The following is a 16,051-nucleotide window of genomic DNA, read 5'->3' on the forward strand; positions in this document are numbered from 1 at the left end:
CCCACAGCTGGCAACCTAAGGGACAACACATGCAAATTTCATAAAAAAAGAGAGGCAATGGCAAGACAGCCAAATACGTGGTTGGACAAACAGCCAAAAGGTTTCACAATATCCATGATATTTTTTATAATAGACATTGGGGCAACTGATGAATGTTTTTGCAATATATGTAATATTTTTGTTTTATAAAAAAAAATCTGTTGATGATAATGAGAAAAATAAACATGGATGGGTTTCAAATGCTCAAACTGCAAAAGTTGCCTGTATATACTTCATGGCTGTTACTACATGATTAAAGGATTCTGCTGTACAAAGAATTGCTACAAGGAATAACCAGTAAGTTATGTTAAGTCACAAATGGACTGCATGTGTAATAAGCATAAACACTCAAAATCTCTATAAAATCAATTTTATTTGCATTTTGCATGGTTGGCTATACTACAACACTTGATGACAATCAATCAATGGCAGTATTTCCTCATGGAGAAACAAAAATTAAAAAATTACACATAAAATGTTCATAATGCTGTATAAAGAAAGTGTGGTGAATGGGAGAGACTAATTCCATCAGTTTTAATCTTTTAATTCCAGTAAATTAATCATTCCAAACTAGGAACATTCACCATTAAAATAGGTCTTCATATTAAGAAAACAGATTTTTCAGTACAGAGTTGTAAATGTAAGATCTACCACATTTTGAAATGATGGTCAAAAATCTGGCCATACAGATTTTTCAGTACAGAGTTGTAAATGTAAGATCTACCACATTTTGAAATGATGGTCAAAAATCTGGCCATACAGATTTTCAGTACAGAGCTGTAAATGTAAGATCTACCACATTTTGAAATGATGGTCAAAAATCTGGCCATACAGATTTTTCAGTACAGAGTTGTAAATGTAAGATCTGCCACATTTTGAAATGATAGTAAAAAATCTCGCAATACAGATTTTTCAATACAGAGTTGTAAATGTAAGATCTACCACATTTTGAAATGATAGTAAAAAATCTGGCCATACAGGAGAATGTTGTCCATATTCTAGAATACAATGAATAAAATGCTGCAGTTAATTCCATATGAATGTTCTCTGCATATTTTGAGACTTTTACAACATTAAAAATATTCAAAATATTTGATCAGCTTTTAAAGATATGACATTTAAACAGCTTAATAAAACAAATGTCTCTTGTGGAGATCGCCGCTCTACTGATCAAAATAAATTTAAAGGTATCAAAGAAGTCTTTTTCTTCTTTTTTAACTGTTGAAACCATCTCTGATATTCTTGAGAAACATCAGCATAGCACATTTGGTTAAAAACACGCTGTAATGTTCACAAGCACAAAATTCTTTGTCATGGCCTTTAACCTGATATCGTGGATAGAAGAATACTGAATTTTGACAACAGCATGATAAAACCACATACCAAATTTTGTTAAATCTACAGTTTTTAATTGACATCATTCCAGGTATTCTTCGGATATATCCACAAATCATATTAAATGATCAAAATCTGGTCATCATAGTAGTCATACTGGATTGTCAGATTGGCACAATTTTCAGTGAAGATCAGCTAGACATCACAAAACTTTTAGCAAATTCTCCATCCTGATATTTAGGAGTAGCGATAACTGGTCCAAGTGTCTGTCAAAATGGCAGCCATACTTAATGTCTGAGGCACTATTTTCATTTAGGACCAGCCAGATATCCTAAGAAGTCATTTTGTGAATGCCCCATGATCTTGTACCAATTTATACAGCAGCAGTAACAATATCATGATTTTCAAGATGGCCAACTTGGCAGTCATAATGGATGCCTAAGGGTTACCATTGACATTTAGGACAAACCTAGGGATGAATGTTTCTGTAAAGTTTCATGGCAATCCTCTCAGTAGTAATAACGCAATTGTGCTAATAGATGCTGGACAATAGATGACAGAAGACAGACCATCACATAAACTTTGTGGTATTTAACCAGTAGAGCTAAATAGTAATTGGATAAATAAACATAAAGAACAAATCTCTTTCTCCTCAAATGGATAATCCTAGATAGACTGACTTGTAACTCCTTCATACACACAGGCACACAAGGAAATTTCCATATCATCTTGTGTTCCTCATTCAGGAAATTTACAGCATTTTAGCCTAGTAACAGACTGTATTCACTGGGCATTGTTGAAGCTCTTTGTACATACCAAACTTGTCTTCCCAAGCTTCTAACCTGTAAGAGGAGGAAAGAAAAGTACATCAGACTGATCCACCATAAACAGATGTCTCAGAATTTTATTCTTTAGAAAACAAACAAATTTAGGTCCACAAGCATATATATTTTGAGTCTGAATTCATAGTCAAACCTGGTCAATAGCACCTCCAAAAAAAGAACATTCTTGCTTTATTAAGAAAATCTTCAAGTTGTCTGGATATGACATCCAATAGCTATAACTTTAACAAAGGCATCAACACTAAAACATCAAAGTCATTATGTGCAGAACTTTGCGTATAGCTACAAAAATATCTATCCACCCTCCCATCTCATTAGTACAAGTCACTGCCAACAGTAAGCAAAATCAACAGACTAATGAGAAAATTCATTACATAACTCATTAGCTAGGTGACTTCCATAATGTCCACATACATGCCTAGTATCAAAAGAAAAACATGTTAAAAGTTTAAATTAAACTTGAGAAACTTGTGTACATCAAGGATCTTTGTATGCAAAGTCCTCTATAATTATTCCGACCTACCTTGCTATAAAAATGTAATGAGCAACCTGACTGGACGAGTTTCTTTCAGCTGCATCCAATCAGACAGAACAGTGGTATATACTCCCTGATGTAGTTAAAGCAAAGGTGTCCATACCGATAGACATGCAATATGCATATTGTTTAAAATTCTTCCCAGCTCCAAATCACTTGAACAGTTTGGCTTGGCTTTGTGGGTTTAATGCCATTTTCAGCACAAGATAGTTTATACATAGCAGCTACAATACATGGTGGAGGAAAACTTTGGAAGAACTATCCACCCATGGGAAGCTACTGGCAAGCTTTTTCACATACCCATACTGCTGAATCAAGACTCAAACCATATAGACAACAAAGATATGTTGATGATCTGTAAAACTGAGTACCTTTAAACACTATGGCACCATATAATGAATGAAATAAAAAAATACCACAGCTGGAAATAATAATTTAGCTCCATACAATTTTAATGGCCAGTCCCATACAGTTCAGGTGCATTTAAAATTGAACTAGATGGTATTTGTGTACATGTATATTCAATCTAGTAATAGGGCCATTACTCCTTAAGGGTTAAACATGTGGTTCACATTTAAGTGTAAATTCTGTGTTTTCTCTTTTGTTGAGTTTTTAAATGGAAGTTGCTGCCATCTGGAATTAAACTGTCCATACTTGAGGATTACTTTTCATATTTAAACAGTATGAGAATCTCGACACGGTGGGCCTCTCGTCAAGTCAACGTGCAAGTTTTCTACATGTACAAAAATAACAAGATTTTTCAAATAAATTTCTCTTGTCCCTATATATGATCGAAACAAAGATCACTGATTGGTGAAATAGTATCTGAATGTGAATTACTCAAGACGCATTGGTCTTTCCATGGGTGACCATCATTGATTGGCTGCTCAAATGAAAATCATAATGCCAATCAGCCACTCCACGATGGAGATCACATAAGCATGCCAGCCAAGACGCCATGGTGGTTTGTTGTTATTTTATTGATGAGTCTCAGAGCACCAAAATGGAGGAATTAAGTCCCCCACCAAATGGGATGTACTATACTCACTTCTTCTTGTTAAAACTTGCATATAAATATATATTCCTAAGTGGAGTCTTGAAGGGAAGAAGAATTGCCTAGTACATTCTAATTTTTATGGAACTTATCACTGTGCATGTCTTGTATCTCACTAACACAGTTCGGATACAATCTAAACTAGAACATCATGATTTTCATGGAATGAACCACTGTACATGTCTTGTATCTCATTACCAGTGTGTGGATATAATCAGTGTAAACTAACTAACACAGGGTGGATACAATCTAAACTAGAACATCATGATTTTCATGGAATGAACCACTGTGCATGCCTTGTATCTCATTACCACTTTGTGGGTTCAATTATTCTAATAAGCAATTTTTTTAAGCAAATTATATTTCACTTAAGAATACTTACCCAATCACATTACATTAGGATACAAGCCTACTACCTCCTGAATCCAGCCCTACTAAAAAGATGTTAACTGTCTTTTCCCAGTATATTCATCCAGACCATGGGTAATATCCCCCACCCCCACTACCACTCCTTGCGGCCATCATGTTTAAAAGCTGAACAATATGAAAGCATGGATACTCCCATGGCAGGGTGGTTGGGAGGGTTTTTAAGAAATGTGACTAGTCAAGTATTCTTGGAAAAAAAACAACGACCATGCTTTCTCCGCAATCACATACATTAGGAGAATAGGTAATAGGAGGGGATGATGAGCATCTGACCTCTACCTCTGTTAACCTCTAAGGAATATGCTGGATTCCCTGAGTAAACGATAACCCTTTCTCCTGATAAGCAACACAGCCAAAGGTCACATGATTGTGACTTTATTGTCATTAAGATGAGTATCAAAATCTCCTTTTCTAAAACATTCACAGCAAATCCAGCGAAGCTAATTGGTTGTGTTGAGTATTAATTGGGTCTGGTGGTCATATCAGAGCTGGACTCAATTTCTGTTAAGTTAAATCTCTGAGAGAGAAAGCAGAGAAGGTAGACTCTGCATGTCAGCCTATGGACTCTACTATGTCTCAGACTGAAACATTGTTGTCGAACACTAAGCTTGCTGAAATCGCTCTCATCTCATGAGCTGAAATCTGCATGAGATGAGACTGATCTTGTTATATTTCAGAGTACGCTGAGGATATCACCCATTTCAGCCATGAAGACAGGGCTTGAAGGGTGATTTCCATTTTCCAGCTTTAACTTGAAAAAAGATTCATTGGCGTGTGCTTCAACTTGCATCTATGCATTTCAAGTAGAGCTTGTGGGCCCAAACTTGGTCTTGCATGGTTGCTGCTCACAAGTCATCTATGTAGGAGAGTATACAAATGTTAGTTCTTTGTTTGCCTATAGGCGGTAATCATTCTTGGCTACAAATCCTATTTGTGTCAAAAGGAGTATTGAACCATTGAATCTGAACTAAAGATAGTTTGGATCCACTGAAATGGCATTAGGCTATTAGGAAACAAGTTTTGTATGATAGTAGTTTCAGTAAAGTATAAGCTAAAGGCCCAAACTTATCGGAACTGAGCCATGTTAGAACCCATGATAGATTCCATTTGTGAAATATGGCCAATGTTGTAAACCAAAACGACCTAGCAAATCTGGTAGGTCCTTATCATGACCTATATCCATCTGCCATGATGTCTATAAGTTTCAGAGATTATTAGGCGCTAAACCTTTCTCCTAAAAGAGCCAGAGAAAAAAGTCTGAGAGTTGGGTAATTGAGGCACTCAAAGGAAAAAAAGCTAAAATTATTACACCATTCCTTGAACACCCTCCATTTTCCTGCATAAGCTTTAAAAGTGGAGGGAGGGCCTTCTTGATCGTGAGATCCTCTCCAACAACAGGTTTTAATTGTTTGTTTCGCTGGGATGTCCTGATATCAGCCACGCGTGAAGAACACGACATTCCGGACAGGGGTGGAATACTTGCAACTGTGGTTGCCTGAGAAGATTTGGTCTGGCAAGAATCTTCCTGGGTAAATCTATAGCTAGGTCTAACAGATCTGTTACCCAGGACTTATCCAATTCGAAGAGGCCTATCAAAATCAGATTGCAATTCTGACCCCGTAATTTCTAGATTATTTTCAGTACCAAAACATGGCAAAGATAGACAAATGCCCATAAATGTAACAGTGCCTTATTGACAGTACATCCACTGCCCATGCGTCTTGAACTGGAGAGACAAAGGTGGGCAACTTGTGGTGCCACTTTGGAACAAACAGAACTATCATCAGATGCTCCCACAGAGTGCAAATCTGAAGAAAGACTAATGGATGGAGAGACTATTCCATGTGAAAGTCTTGACCCTTCCTGGAAAATGTGTCTGTCATGAATATGTCAGATTTGTGCATTGATTTTGAACACACACCAATGGAGCAACGACCAAATCAGAACCTACAGGTTGGGTGATTTGGTTCCCCTTTGTTTCAGATGACAGGCCACCACTACAGAGTTTTCTGACATGATTAGGACTGGTTTTCTTGGGAGAAATTCCTTTCAAAACTGAAAGGTGTTTATAATAGCTTTCATTTCCCAAATGTGGATGTGGAGTTCAGGTTCCCATGTGCTGGTGACTATAGCAAAGTCTGGCATCAGGTGGGCACCCCAACCATTTGTACTGGCATGTGGTATTTTCCAGAGAGATGTTGGGCATCAGCAAATCCTGACAGTGTCATTGACAAATGAAGGATCATATTTTGGGTGTAACCATGAATTACTGGTGTAGGATTGGTTGTTGTTGTTGTTGTTGTTGTGGGGTTTAATGCCATTTTTCAGCACGATAGGCTATACATGGCAGCCAGTATTAATGGTGGAGGAAGAACCCGGAAAACCCCGGAAAGAACCACCGACCCACGAGAAGCTACTGGCAAGCTTTCTCACATGCCCACATTGGCTGAATCTTAGACTCGAACCGCCGCAGACAGAGGTGAGATGGCAGTGATCCGTAACGAAGAGCGCTTTAGACCACTCGGCCACTCGGGGCCCCCGGTGTAGGATTGGAGAAAGGTGCAACTGAGCTAGCAATATCATCTGTAAGGGGTGCATAACGATATGGCCAAGAGAAACAAGCCTGCTGCCAATTGAATAATCATAGGAGTTGCATGAATATTTGTGCTGAAATCTGAGTCTTTTTGGAAATAGACTCTATAGCTTCTATGATTCGGGTTATGAGATTGTGTGGTAGTAGCACCTGATTGAGTTTGGTGAGAAATTCTACATCCAGGTGGGCAAAACACTGGGATGGATGAAGGTGGGATTTGTCCCAGTTGACAAGGAAACTGAGGTGATGTAACAGTGAGAGCAGGTCATTCCTGCCTTTGAATAAAATCAAATTTACCATATGTTTTTGGAGGATGTTGTCCAAATAAGCTGCCACTGCTGTGGATGAAGTAGACTGGAACGCAATTCATTATCTTGGTAAAGCCCAAGGGCTGATATTGAGGCTGAAGGGTAGGACTTTGAACCTTGCTGCAGTATGCAAACCAAAGGAATTTCCGTGACACTGGATGGATAAGGACATGAAAATATGCGTTAGTAACATCTAGACTGATAGCATACTTGTCCTTCATGATGGAGAGGCAGACAGATCTCAAGCTCCATTTTTTAGAACTTTGATGGTAGAATGTACTGACTGAGATGATGCAGGTCAATGGTCAGTCTCAACAGCTTTTTGGCCTTCTAGAGGAGAAATAGTCTTCGGTAAAACCCTAGAGACTGAGCTTTTTGCACAATCTCCATCACTTGTTTGGTGACAAGTGATCATATCTCCTGCTGTAAAAAAGCATCTTTCATCCGATCCAATGATATTTGCATAAGAAGAGGTGAAGATGAGAGGGGAGGGGAATGGATAAACAGAATCTGTTGTTATTGGGAAGCTTCAAATTGGAGAAACTCTTTTTCCCCTAGACTGATTATATTTTGGGATCTAGATTGAGTCTTAGACTGTACAGACTTCTTGTCTCTATTCCACTTATCATCCCTTATTCATCGCTGACATATTTTTTCGGAAGTCCAGATAGGGTCGGTCATCAAGATGATGGGGCAGTTCCTGACCTACTTCCCTCCAAACTCCCTCAATCTTTCCCCCAAAGAGTAAAGGTGCCCCAAATGTGGTCGTTTTTAAAGCCAAACTGGTGTGGCTTAAGGGACATGGAGTGGAAGCACAGATCATATTTGATCCAAATTGGCAGAAGTGGTCAGCACATTGGCCACAGAATAGATATGCAGCTCTACCTGAGCAATTCTGGCTGTAGCATCTCAGGCATAGTCATTGCCTGATTTTTCTGCCAGGGAGAAAAATGGCTAATGATGCCAACTCAAGCATAGAGGAAGTAGCCACTACATTCCTGAGTAATTAGTAAGCAGCCGTAAGCACATTCATGTCCACTTTATAGAAAGATGGCTGGGACACATGAACAGCTGTCATATTCTTGTCCACTTCATAGAAAGATGGCTGGGACACATGAACAGCTGTCATATTCTTGTCTAGTGCCAGGCCATTTGAACAAAATATGTCTGAATGTGTTTGGTACCAGTGGTATGAGAACGATGCTGGTAACTGGCTTTCGGTAAAGAAAGCATTGGCATTACCTGGATCACTAATCCCACCCAACAGCCAATTATTAATTTCTGCTATACTGATTGATTGGGTTAGTATCCAGAATGATGGTGTATCTTCCTTGTCATCCAAATCTTCCAAAACCCTAACATTATAATTCATCATAGCTGTAGGAGGCAGAAGACACTCTGATCTCAGTAAAAGTTTATAGATCTCTTCTACCATAGACTGGAAACTAAACTCTGTCCTGTGTATTGCAGGATCAGAGTAAAGATGGTGTGGGGCCAGGTCGCTGTCATCACTTGATTGCAAGTCTATATCAGCTTGCATTTCCAGGATATACCAAACCCCGAGGTAACAATTACACTATCCCGTCATCTTTATCCAGTTCATTGGCTCTGCCTATAGGAAACGCTATGAATGATAGGAAGGTCAGGTTAGCTGGTCGCATGTGCATGGTATGGACAGATGGTTGGTTCATCCGGCAAAAATTTGGCATGGATGCGAGAGATAAAAATTCATGTACTGTGTTAAACAGTATTGACACTGTCAAAGGACAATCTGGAAGGTTGGATTGACCAGTAAAATCTGTCATAAAAAAATGTTGCCAATGGTGCGACAAGACGGTTGGATCAGTTACTAAGATTACAGCAAGTTACATTTGACTGGGCTGGTTTATCTATCCAACTTCACTTTGTGTCAGCTGGTTGGTCAGCCAGTTGGATGGTTGAATGGCCAGTACAAATAGCCCAAACTGAGAAAATATTTCCAAATTGGGATCCATTAGATCCTGTAAATATCCATGCATCCAGACTTTTTGCTCTAGGGCTATGCTCAGACAGGCAGGGGAACTTATGCCCACTGGGCTGCCTAAAATCAGGGGAACATTTAGCAAAAGTGTCTGAAATTCTTGTGGACTTAGGCTGGGAAAAGAGGCAAAATCTGATGTGAATTTGGCAATTGTGTCATCTCTTGTACTAGATAACGTGTATGTTCCATGGTCGACGACAGTAATCCCTCCAGTAACTATTCTTCCCCTTCAATCAAGTATCTGGAGTTCCTTGAAATCTTAATTTCCGGGCGGGGGGGATGTGTGTGGGGGATTTGATAGCATCCTCCATAAGTCTCACCAGAAATGTAGATTTAGCGTACAGGCTCAGCACATCCTACTCCTTGTATGATTGGTTTTCTTGTCTCTTTCCTTGGTTACCTTTAGCAATACTGTAGACCAAGTATCTTTGGACCAGATCTGACAAATGATGGATGTTGCAGAAGAAGTGCATTTCCAACAACCCAGGTAAGTATCATGGTTATCTTCATCAGACTTCAACATTTTGCATTTTGTTGCCATAATATGACTGAAACTACACTAAATAAATACAAAATTAGCGCAAATATAAAAATCAATTCAATTTGTGAATAATATACAACTACACTCCGTTATTATCATGTAAAGTAAAACTAGACTGCTAAATCAAAAATGCATCGAACCATGAAGAATGTCTGTTATTGGTAATTCGTCCCGGAGTATGAATAACCTCAAATTGCAGTACTCACATAGACACACTAAATTAGTAACATCAGTATAATGATAGCATGGTTGCAATTCGGTAAACAATAGACTAAGACTTCTATCAGGCAACTATACTATTTACCGTATTTACCGCATATGTTGGGACACCGTATTTGTTGGGACACCATAAATTAATTTTAAAAGTAATTTTTTTGTGCACTATATGTTCTGGGACACATCGTTGTTTTCGAGTCGTAGGTTGTGGGACACCTTTTAAATCATTCGAAAATTACATGTTGGAAATTGCAATCCAACTGAAATTTTATTTTTTTAAATATAAAACTGTACTTGAGATAAAACTCTTTAATCCACTGCAGCAGCATCTCATCAACACAACCTTTCTCCTGCACACGTATGGTCTATTATTTTGGTACATGAATACTTTTTTAACTTTATCATACCGTGAAAAATAGTTGGAGGCAACACACCACCTGAAGTGGAAACTGCAAGAACAAAAGGAAGCTTTTTTTCAAATCTGCACTAGTCTTGCTAATTCTCACACTTTTGATGCCCATCTTATCGTCAGTCCATCGAGGAATGCGATCCAAGTACACTAGAGTTTCATCCATGTTTAATGATCATATTGTCGGCGAAATGATCTGTTTCTCTTCTGGCCATCACGAATTCATCACGTGATTTTAGTTTCTCCAAACCTTCTCTGGATGATGCTGGGTCATCGATGTTCGCGCACGAAGCACTATATTGTGCAACTTTAAAAACTGTTCCATTGTTTTACTTTATTGTCAAACTTTTTGTGAATACTGTTGAAAAGGAACCAAAGTTAGCTTCCATATCTCAGCCGTCTTTGTATATTCAAAGCTTAAAAAAAAAGAATCGGCACACTTAAAAGAATCCAGTAGTCGGCATCTGAGGTCAGCTTGCTTTGCAATAAAATAACCTTTGTATTGATATCCTTTAAAAAAAATTCGGCTTCCAAGTCCAAAGTCGGCTTCCAACATCTGCTTGCTTTGTAATAAAAGTAACCTCTGTCTTTGATGTCCTGTCGGCAAGTTCAAAGAAGTTTACTGCTGGCTGCCAGTTGTGTTTATTTACCACCAGGGCTTATATGTGCTTGGCATCTTTAGTAATAATTAATACAAAGGTACACTGATGTCCGTGGGTAAATACTAATGATACTTATGTAACCCGTGCTGGCAAAAAGATTGTCACTTGCACTCAAGTGAATGTGTTTTAAAATAATGATTTTTATTTGCGAGATACTGGCATACAGTATAGTTCTCTTCTGGCCTTAACAAATTCATCATATGATTTTATTTTCTCCAAATATTCAGGGTGACGCTGGGTCATCGACATCTGTGCACAAAGCACTATATTGTGTCACTTTAAAATTTGTTCCATTGTTTCAATTTATTTTCAAAATTCCCGTGAATACAGTTGAAAAGGAACCCAAGAATGCTTCCATATCTCGGCCGTCTTTGTATATTCAAAAAAATATTTAAAAAATCGGCTCACTTCACAGAATCCATAGTCAACATCTGATGTCGGCTTGCTTTGCAATAAAATAACCTTTGTATTGATATCCTTTACAAAATAAAGTAAACGGGGTCGGCTTCTGAGATCGCCTGCTTTGTAAAAAAAATAACCTTTTGTCTTTGATATCCTGTCGGTAGGAGTTAACTGCTTGCTGCCAGTCGTGTTTATTCACCACCAGGGCTTATATGTGCTTGGTATAGTAAGGATAATTATGTAACCCTAGCTGGTGAAAAGACTGTCACTTGCACTCAAGTGAATGTGTTTTCAAATGATGATTTTTATTTTTTTTGCAAGATATTGTCATATAATAGACCTGGATATAATTCAATCTTGATTATTTTGCACCAACACCGTGTCATGCGTGAATGGCGTCTTCAAAATATCAATTGACTTCCCTCTTGTATGCGAATTTGTTGGCTCCAGTTTTCAGTCGGATAACATGATCAAACCTTTGAGCACAACAACACACAATTGTTTCTCAGTGTTCATGTCAATGAACAACATGGTGTGTGGTAGCGGACATAATTGATACACGCTACAGTATGGAAGCCTACGCTACTTATACGGATTTCGTGGAAATATTTTATTCTTTAATGCTCATGTTGAAAAAAGGAATGAATGATAACAACACAAGGTTAGTTTCTTTCTTTTTATTATCTATTAAGCATTTTATTTATCTGTTTTATTGCGACGTGCAGTGGGGGGGGAGCACAAATGCAATACAAATTTATTTCATTTCTTAAGTCTTGGGACATATGACCAAAGTGAAAAAAATGTTTCACCATAAGTTCTGGGACTGGAAAAAAAATAATTATTTTATTGTGTCCCAACATATGTGGTAAATACAGTACTAATTTCTCACAACAAGCTATAGCAAATATATATTGACACACCAAGTCAGTAACACCTGTATAATGATAGCATGGTTGCCATTATGTCTGAGAATTAAATTAGAAATGCCATTATAAAACTTGTCATGAATTACTAACACTATACAGCATCAACAAAAAATTTTAACTAAACAACAGCTGCTCAATACACTGCTCCCTCGATAACTCGCGCCCGGATAACTTGTGATCCCGCTTATAATGCGGTGTCCGTCTTGGCTAACGATTTTTTCCAGAGAAAATGTATTTAAAATATCTTTAAAATATGCTGAACATGAAAAAATTACGATAAGAATTGATAAATTAAACCTTGATACATTGCTCATTTTATCATCGAAAATGGTGATTAATGCCCGTAAAAATATAATCCATATTTTGAAATTTGCAAGTTCTAAAGAAGAATTAATTTCAGTGATCTCGAAAACGCTTAATTACGCGTATTTGGACACCAATTTTTGATCTGGGACGCAGAAAATCACTGAGGCGGGAGTCCTCTGTACGCATGTAATAGGTGCGCCGGAAAATTCAAAGATTTGCTGGTCCTGTTTCAGCCACCTGCTTTGTGGGAAAATGTGTTGATCAGTTAACTGTGCTGATATTTAAAATGACAGAATTCAGTGACTGAAAGACTCTTTGATGTACTGTTGCCATTTTATAAGAGTAAATTAAAAAAAAAAGAACATGATGCAACAGCTAGGCGGCTAGTTCAAAGGCTTTGACTGGCGGCCGAGTGAGAAAATGTACTGATATTTAGTGATTGAATTCAGAGGCAGAAAGACCCAGTTTTAAAATCCTAGCGAGACCTCTGTTTAAAGATATCATATATTATGTAAGTTTTTATGATAAATATTTGTCAGTATACTGTAAGTAAACAGTCTGGTGAAATAGCAGTCAATGAAAACTTCTGGTAAATGCTAACAGGTGGCAACAGAGAATGAAATAGACACCAATTAAACGTCTTCTTGTGTGAAAGTCACGTTCTAATCCTTTAATTCCGTTTCAGTGTAAACATTATAATCACAACATATTCTGTTCATTGAAAACATGAAAAGAGTCAATCGACCGTCACATCGAAACCTGTGAGTACTTCTGTGAGAACCTAATTACATGCTGGCTTTGTTTTGATCAACAACTTGGGAAAGCGTTTGTTGCATTAAAAAAAAAAATTGATTACAAGAGACCTGGGGTGCTGGATTAAGGGTCTAGGAGCTGCCTTTGACGTAAAGCAAAACAGTAACAGAGACATCGACGATGATAGTGACTTCGAATGTTTCAGTGAAACTGATGTCATAAATGCTGAGGCTGTTTGGGAGAAATTTGTACACACTCATGATCCTGAGATGGGCGTTTCTCTTGATGATATGGTGGACTGGACTTGTGCTGACAATGATTGCCCCACAGCCGAATACATGTCAGATGAAACTATAATTAATTCTATAACAAACAAATCTGCAGCAGAAGACAATTCTAACTGGAGTAACACAAGTGTTGAAAGTGATGCAGACGCAGATGTTGCACCCCCCCACCCCTCTGCACAGGAAGCAATCAAATATTTTAATATTGCCATAAGGTGGCTGGAGACCCAAAATGTTGACTACGTAAAGCTCATGCAGTTGAGAAATCTGAGGTATTTTGCTCAGCGGCAGAGAAACCAAGGAGTAACACACAAAAAAAATTAACTGATTTTTTCAAAAAGTGAATTGATATTTGTCAAGCATGGCACAAACGGCAAGTATTAACTTGTTCTAATTTACGTTGTTTTAAATTTGTAGACCAATTAAATATGTTAGTACTGATTAACCCTTGCTTTTTTGTTTTCCATTTTACTTCTATTGCATTAAAATCTATCTATTGTTCGATCGACACTGTTTCTCGAAAAGAGTCGATCTTTTGTATATAAAAAAAGGTCTAATTTGGATCAAACAATAAAACTAGAATGTATCCGTGTGAAGTGGTACACATGTTAAGCGAACAGAAACCACATGGAATAATGTTTTCGATGATCGCCTCAATATACTGTAATTTATCCTGAAATTAATGTTGTCCTATAAGGAAATAATAAAGTACACCGTTATGAAGAGATATTTATTCACAGTTAATCTCAGAACGATTATAAAGTGAGTATTCAACAGTATAATCTCTCTACCCCCCCCCTTATTTTTCTGTTATGTCGTCAATCACTTTATTGGTTTTGGGCTTATTTTATAGGTCCCTCGATAACTCGCTCCTCACTTATAGTGAGGTCGATGTTTCTGGATCCAATGTACGCGAGTTATCGAGGGAGTGGTGTATAATGATATTACATTGGGACACTAAGGCAGCAATACATGTATAACTATAGCGCGGTCACCATCTTGGTAACTAGACCAAGTCCCTAATGGGTAAATTCATCCTAAATGTTGGCCAAAATATGAATTTCAATTATACCATCTGTTGTAAACATATAACAGGAACATAAATTCTTGGCCAGGATGTCAGGTCAGCTCATGCATGCTGCTTGCATAAATGAAGCCTTTAAAACGCAACAAATGACATTGGCATGGGGATGTAGTGGGCAGGAAAAGACTGGGAAAAGATGGTTTCAATCTTTTTAGTAGGGCTGGATTCAAGAAATAGTAGTCTTGTATCCTAATGTCACTGGGGAACATATCTGAAGGAGAAATATGGATCTTGCAAGTGCTTCATGCAGTGCAACCTCTCTGCAAGAGAGAATGCACAACCAAAGTGAAGTGCTGCCAACATGGACAATAGAAAGTAATTCCTCATACAAACATACATGCATGCATGCATGATTGGAACATAGTGATATCATTAAAATGTGTTATTATGATAAGATTTATCCATACATACCAACCAACCACCCCACCCCAGGAATAAGTGTAATTATTGCTATTGTACTTCGCAAAAAGTAATTCTGGTGTTAAATGTTTACTCTACACAGCTTTATGCCAGAATTACAGCTTGTATGAACAAATTTACATTTATTTTTGCTACTAATCTGGTTCTGCAGCTGATCAAAATTCTTGTCAAAAAGGGCAATGCCCATATGGATTAGAACCAGAATACAAACACAAAATATACTGATAAATTATTTACGATCTGCATTCACATTTATAGTCAACATGTGCAACTTTCAATGAATGATCATGAACACGAATTTTATATGCGCATTATTATATGCACAGTGTGCCGTATTATATTACTCTGACATTCTACTTTTAAAGTTTGTAAATCAGTGTTGATTTGTCCTTTTTAACGATCTTAGTCTTTTAAGTTTTAAAAGATCCATCTGCTCTAACATTTCCCATAACATCCACAAATCACACTGTAAAGCATTTCACTTAACATGTGGTGCCACTTTCTTTTAAAGTATAAACTGGTCCATTAAATAACTAACTTATCACTATAATGAAGAAACCAGTCTGTTCTCTTGGAAATGGGTCATATACAGATGCTACAAATAGCAAATATGGATAGTAGACTTAGCTATTCTTATGCAAGTCTTCTTTTTAAGAATATGCTCAAATTTATGAGTGGAATTAATGATATGATAATAACAATGACAAAAACAACATTTTATTGCTTCATTTTACCAAGAACAGTGTAATGCATAAAAAGACAAGCATAAAACTTAATATGGCCCCCCAAAAAAGTGTAAAGGTCAGAATGTTATGTTTACCTACTAAGTTCGATCAATTTTATGTTAAGTGCACAGATATGTTATAAAGTCAAATATGGTACATATCGATGTCAAT

At 37.4% G+C, this 16,051-nt stretch overlaps 1 protein-coding gene across 1 annotated transcript in view; it reads right to left on the minus strand.

The window, feature by feature from the left end:
• Positions 1-393: 393 nt before the first annotated feature.
• The window catches only part of LOC149794160 (interleukin enhancer-binding factor 2 homolog), a 73,289-nt gene continuing 57,631 nt past the window's right edge, over positions 394-16,051 (minus strand). The window contains exon 16 of the mRNA XM_089968253.1: positions 394-2,216. The gene's annotated coding sequence lies outside the window, so the exon portion shown is untranslated. The remainder of the gene's footprint in view (positions 2,217-16,051) is intronic.

This window comes from Sinohyriopsis cumingii, chromosome 8 (genome assembly GCF_028554795.1).
Source record: "Sinohyriopsis cumingii isolate HCF-2022 chromosome 8, ASM2855479v2, whole genome shotgun sequence".
In the NCBI taxonomy this organism is placed as follows: domain Eukaryota; kingdom Metazoa; phylum Mollusca; class Bivalvia; order Unionida; family Unionidae; genus Sinohyriopsis; species Sinohyriopsis cumingii.